This window comes from Melanerpes formicivorus, unplaced genomic scaffold, assembly GCF_026170545.1.
Source record: "Melanerpes formicivorus ecotype bairdi unplaced genomic scaffold, bMelFor1.0.p_v2 SCAF_382, whole genome shotgun sequence".
In the NCBI taxonomy this organism is placed as follows: domain Eukaryota; kingdom Metazoa; phylum Chordata; class Aves; order Piciformes; family Picidae; genus Melanerpes; species Melanerpes formicivorus.
In genome coordinates this window covers 173,617-180,173 of record NW_027142734.1, presented here as the reverse complement: position 1 = coordinate 180,173, position 6,557 = coordinate 173,617, and positions in this window count along the sequence as shown.

The window sequence follows — 6,557 nt, the reverse complement described above, 5'->3', positions numbered from 1 at the left end:
AGGTCTGGGCTAGGGCTGGGGCTGGGGAAGGGCTGGGGCAGGGCTGGGGCTGGGAATGGATCTGGGGCTGGGTCCAGGGCTGGGGCTGGGTTGTGGCTGGGGCTGGGCTGGGGCAGGGCTGGGGCTGTGGCTGTGGCTGGGTCTGGGCTGGGGCAGGGCTGGGACTGGGGCAGGGCTGAGGCTGGGCTTGGGCAGGGCTGGGGCTGGGGCTGGGCTAGGGCTGGGTCCAGGGCTGGGGCTGGGCTGTGGCTGGGGCTGGGCTTGGGCTGGGGCTGGGGCTGGGGGCAGGGCTGGGCTAGGGCTGGTCTGAGGGCAGGGCTGGGGCTGTGGCTGGGGCTGGGCTGGGGCAGGGCTGGGGCTGGGGCTGAGCTGGGGCTGGGTCCAGGGCTGGGGCTGGGCTGGGGCTGGGCTGGGGCTGGGTCAAGGGCTGGGGCTGTGGCTGTGGCTGGGGCTGGGCTGGGGCTGGGCTGGGGCTGGGTCCAGGGCTGGGGCTGGGCTGTGGCTGGGGCTGGGGCTGGGCTGGGACCAAATCTATGACTGGGCTGGGTAAGGGCTGGGGCTGGGTCTGGGGCAGGGCTCGGGCCAGGCTGGGGCTGGGCCTGGGCTGAAGGCAGGGCTGGGGCAGGGCTGGGGCTGGGCTAGGGATGAGGGTGGGGCTGGGCTGGGGCTGCGGCTTGAACCAAATCTATGGCTGGGCTGGGGCTGGGGCTGGGGCAGGGCTGGGGTAGGGCTGGGGCTGGGACTGGGATGGGGGCAGGGATTGGGATGGGGCTGGGTTGGGATGGGGGAACGGATGGGGCTGGGGATGGGGCAGGGCTGGGCCTGGGCTGGGACCGGGACTGGGCTGGGGTAGGGCTGGGGCAGGGAATGGGCTGGGGACAGGGCTGGGGCAGGGCTGGGGCCTAGTCTGGGGTCGGGGCTGGGGCAGGGCTGGGGCAGGGCTGGAACTGGGGCTGGAGCAGCGTTGGTGCTGGGCTGGGGCTGGGGCTGGGGACAGGGCTGAGGCCGGACTGGGGCTGGGGCTGGTCTGGGGCAGGGCTTGGGAAGGGCTAGGGCTGGGGCTGGGGCTGGGCTGGGGCAGGGCTGGAACCAAGGTTTGGGAAGGACTGGGGCTGGGGCTGGGGCTGGGGACAGGGCTGAGGCCGGACTGGGGCTGGGGCTGGGCTGGGGCCAGGGCTTGGGAAGGGCTGGGGCTGGGGCTGTGCTGGGGCCAGGGCTGGAACCAATGTTTGGGAAGGACTGGGGCTGGGGCTGCGGCCAGGGCTGGGACAGGGCTGTAGCTGGTGCTGGAGCAGTGTTGGTGCTGGGCTGGGGCTGGGGCTGGGGACAGGGCTGAGGCCGGACTGGGGCTGGGGCTGGGCTGGGGCAGGGCTTGGGAAGGGCTGGGGCTGGGGCTGGGCTAGGGCAGGGCTTGGGAAGGGCTGGGGATGGGGGCTGGGATGGGGCAGGACTGGGGCTGGGGCTGGGCTGGGGCAGGGATGGGGCGGGGGCTGGGCTGTGTCTGGGGCCGGGGCTGTGGTCGGGGCTGTGTTGGGGCTGGGCTGTTTCCAGGGCTGGGGCTGGCCTTTGGCTGTGGCTAGGCTGGGGCAGGGCTGGGGCTGGGGCTGGGCTGGGGCCGAGGGTGGGGCTGGGGCTGGGGCCGGGACTGAGGCTGGGCTGGGTTCTGGGCTGGGCCTGGGACAGGGCTGGGCCCGAGGCTGGGGCAGGGCTGGGGTAGGGCTGGAGCCAGGGCTGGGGCCGGGGCTGGGAGCAGGGCTGGCACTGAGGTTGGGGCCGGGGCTGGGGCAGGACTAGGCTGGAGGCTGGTCCTTGGGCTGGGGCTGGACTCGTGGAATGGCTGGGGCTAGGGCTGGGCATGGGGCAGGGCTGGGCCCAGTTGCTGGGGCTGGGGTGGGGTTGGGCTGGGGCTGGGGCTGGGCTGGGGACGAGGCTGGGTCTGGGGCTGGGGCTGGGGCTTCGTCCAGGGCTGGGGCTGAGCTGGGGCTGGGTCCAGGGCTGGGGCTGGGCTGGACCTGGGGAAGAGCTGGGGCTGGGCTGAGGGCAGGGCTTGGGCAGGGCTGGGGCTGGGGAAGGGCTGGGGCTGGGCTGGGGCTGGGGCTGGGGCAGGGCTTGGGCAGGGCTGGGGCTGGGGAAGGGCTGGGGCTGGGCTGAGGGCAGGGCTGGGGCAGGGCTGGGGCTGGGGAAGGGCTGGGGCTGGGCTGAGGGCAGGGCTGGGGCAGGGCTGGGGCTGGGGCTGGGTCCCGGGCTGGGGCTGGGTTGTGGCTGGGTCTGGGCTGGGGCTGCGCTGTGGCTGGGGCTGGGCTGGGGCAGGGCTGGGAATGAGGCTGGGGTGGGGCTGGGGTTGGGTCCAGGGCAGAGCTGGGGCTGGGGAAGGGGTGGTGCTGGGCTGAGGGCAGGGCTGGGGCAGGGCTGTGGCTGTGGCTGGGGCTGGGTCCAGGGCTGGGGCTGGGTTGTGGATGGGGCTGGGCTGGGGCAGGGCTGGGGCTGGGGCTTTGGCTGGGTCTGGGCTGGGGCAGGTCTGGGGCTGGGGCTGAGCTGGGGCTGGGCCCAGGTCTGGGGCTGGGGTGTGGCTGGGGCTGAGGTCAGGGCTGGATCTAGGGCTAGGCCTGGGGCAGGGGCCGGGGCTGGGGACAGGGCTGGGGCCAGAGCTGGGACAGGGCTGGGGCCGGGCTGGGGCTGGGTTGGGTGCAGGGCTGGGGCTGGGGCAGTGCATGGGCTGGAACAGGGCTGGGCTAGGGCTGTGCTGTGGCCGGTACTGGGGCCAGGGGTGGGGCTGGGGCTGGGGCTGGGGCTGAGGCAGGGACTGGGACAGGGCTGGGGCAGGGGCTCTACTGCAAGAAGGGGCCGCTTATTCGACCAATTTTATCAGCGGATTCCAACTTTATTGAGCATCAGACACATCTTATATACAGTTTGCTATAATTATGCCCACTTGGCAACATACTATTGGTTGCTCTCTAAAAGGTTACATCATTGTTTTCACAACTCTGTGGAATTCTTCTATCCGGCCCAATTGCTCTCTTTCCCAGATCTCGCCTCCTCCTTATCTTGCTTGCCTCCCATCTCAGGGGCAGCTGGACTTCAGCATACCAAGCAATCAGCACTTTCTCACATCTCCTACTCCACCACTATATTATCAACAGAGAATTCTTCAAGGCCTGAATTGCACAGGTGTTCCTGGGACCCATGTCCCCTCTTGCTCAAAACAAACCCCAACAACAATTCCCCCGTTTTTCTTTTGTGCAAGTAAGGCCTTGGAAGTTATTCTTTGAACACTTTGCATAATACAATTATAAACAAGTTTAACAATAATCAAAATGAGTACAATAATACCTAAGAACCTTAAAACTTACTACTATAATTAACAAACATATTTACATTAAGTCTGGGTATCCCTATCAGACACGTCTGAAAAAGTTCAATCAATTCATTATTACCTGTTATGTTGCATCTTTATTTTCTCTAGGATGGTCAAAAATCATAATTAGTTTAAGGGTAGCAAGATTTATTTAATCTGTAAAGGTAGATCTGGCCAGGCTCTAGCTTTACAGACAGAAAACTTGCAGGCAATCAGCAAGAGCAAAAGAGCTTCATTGCTTTGCCCAATATAAAATTAACCATAATAATGTGTTTTTGCTCATCCTAGTAATACTAATCTCTTATTGGTACCTACTTCACCCAAAAAGCAACCTTACAATAGTTTTCTTCATCTTAAATAGTTTCATCATCTATATAAGCAAACTTATGCTAAATAGAAGGGAGGCATATGATAGTCTTAGAATAGGTGGTCAAATCCCTTCTCCCTACATTCAGTGTGGTAAGGGTCAAAGCATCCACTTTCACACATGCCCAATTGTGCAGGCTTCTTATCTGAAGAAAACAAATTCCCAGTTCTCAATGTTTATCTTTAAGACAGCTCCTTCTCAGCCGTGATGTCTCCAATTAACCAGACAGTGTCCTTGCAAGTCTGCAAGAGAGGTTTCTTTCTCTTTACCCTCTAAACAGGCCTCACAAGATCCTGACCCTTAATCCCAGTGCACTCTAAGTCTTACAATTTTGACACAAATCACCAGTAGATTCATCACAATTCCCCCCCCCCTTTTTTTTTTTGTCACCATTGATTTGTGTTAAAATTTCCAGATATTTCAGAACCTTCTTAATTGGATCATAATTAAGTTCATCTGTTCTGATCACATTCTGATCATAATTCTCTACTTGTAACTCGTTGACATGAGCAATCTTACTTAAAGGTCTTAGTATTTTGTAACAACAATTGCAGAGTATTATGCATAGCAATATTACAATTATTCCAACAATATTACAAACAAATGTTGAAGCCAATTTAGATTTGGTAACCAGAAAGTTAACTTATCCCATATTTCTTTAAATCCACAAGAAGTATCATCTAAAGAAATCTGATGTAATATCTGATTGTGGTTTACAATCGCCTGTAAATCTGTTTCCACTCGTTCATCTAGATTAACATAACTACAACAACTTACATTTATGACTACACGTACACCCCCTTCCTTAACATATAAAAAATCCAAAGCTAATCTATTCTGAGTAGACATTTTCGAGAGACTATTGATTTCAATTTGCTGCACTTTTATTGCATCTATGCTTGCATTCATCATGATTTCAACTGTAGCAGAAAAATTTACCATTGCTTTTTCAAGTTCAAGTCTTTTCTCTCTGGTCTGATCAAGATTCCACACATGGGAACATGGTTTTTGATTTCGATTGGACTACTTATGTACAAATAGGGTTAGGATCAAAATTAGGCTCCACCAAGTATATGTAAACTCTGCCTCCTCGGCCTGCTGGGGTGCAACCAGCAGCCGGGTGTATTTTCTTCTCGGCAGCAGTTACATTCTTCAGGAGCCCTACAGATTTTTTAACTCCTTAACCCACTTCAAAATTCCATTTGGAGTCTCTTCTCTACTTCCTTGGTTAGTTCGTTTACCATTTCCCATTGTGCTTTTGTTATTTCAATTCCTCTGCCTTCAAAATCTTATGTCTCTTACTTTTCCTTTTACTAATCCTTTTAATTATTCCTGATATTTCCCAACTAAAATTTCTCTAGTCTTTATTTCCCACTTATGCCAATCCCTTTCAATAATTTTCCATGGGGATTTAAATCCTTTTTCTCACCACAAAATAGGTTTTCTGTATTTACCAGCCCAAACTGCCTATGTTCAGATTCAGCAGTCAGGACAAAATATTTTTTTGATTGATGCTTTTGACCCCAGATTATCATAACAGTTATTGTGATCGATGTTCGACTTCTGTTCGACTTCGTGGGAAATGCTGTTTCCTCTCAGTCTTGGTTCTTCTGCACATTAGTGAAGGAATAGTTGTTAAAATTAATACCTATTTACTACAAACCTTAACTTATGCTAATACCAAAAATTCTTAAACCCTTAAAAAACTATGTTAAAATTAATCCACCAAATCAGTGTCTAAAAAGAAATAAAATTGTTACATTAACTAAAAAACACTTTCCAAAATTAAAACCTGTTTATACATTCCTTAACTATATTACATGGAGCTCCTTTGAAACGCCTAGGCAGACAACTAAGAAGGTTCGAACCAAAAGAAAATCTTACAATTTGAACTCTTAACTAAGTGCATACACCTTACTGCAATTACTATGTACTAAGTACTTATAAATACCAAATGCTTACTTATTCATTATGCTTATTAGAAAAACTTAACAAAACTCTAAATAACAAATCTCTGAAAGACGTTACAATCAGAAATTACAAAATGAGTACTGTTGCTTTAAATCAAAACAGAGTAGTGCGGCTAAAGCCGCTGCGGGGGAAAGGGGTGGGGGCTGCTGCCGTGGCAGCTGCTCCGCTGCTACTGTGGGTGCTGTCGGTGGTGCGTCAGCCGGTACCGCCTTGGTCGGAGCCGTCGGTATCCGCGGGGGTCGGCAGGGCTCACGGGAGGAGTGCGGTGGCAGGAACACTGTAACCGCGAGCCTCCAAGCGCTCCATTTTTTCTAAGAGGGGCTGTAAAGCAAAGTCGGCGTTGTTTGAATTCCTCGCTGCCGGTATTGTCTTCCGAGTCCGAGCCGTCGCTGGCGATGTCAGAGGAAGGTTCCCCGCTGTGTGCAAACGGCAGTGGTGACGGCTGGTAAACGCGGTGTGGTCGCCGCAAGATGTATCGGGGGCGGCCCCGGTCGATCGGTCGACAGTTCTCAGACACATCTTTCAGCTGCAACTCAGATACACCTGGCGCTGCATCTCGTCCTGACAAAGTTGCTCTAACTGCAGCAGCCATTCGCTGTTTCAGTTCGTAGGTTTTAACACAGTTCATGCATTCTCGCCACGACTTTTGCAGCTTTATAGCAGTTTTATCACCATCTATAACCAAGTCCCACAACTTGTTCCTGTATTCTCTCCAACAAGCTTCATCAAAATAACTATCTCCGCTAGGGAAATGCCCTAAAGCGGATCTATGGGCCAAAAGTCCAGGCATTACTTTAGACGATATCTCCGCCTTACGCTTTTCGATGACACTGTATTTCGTCTGATGACTGCTTATAGGGT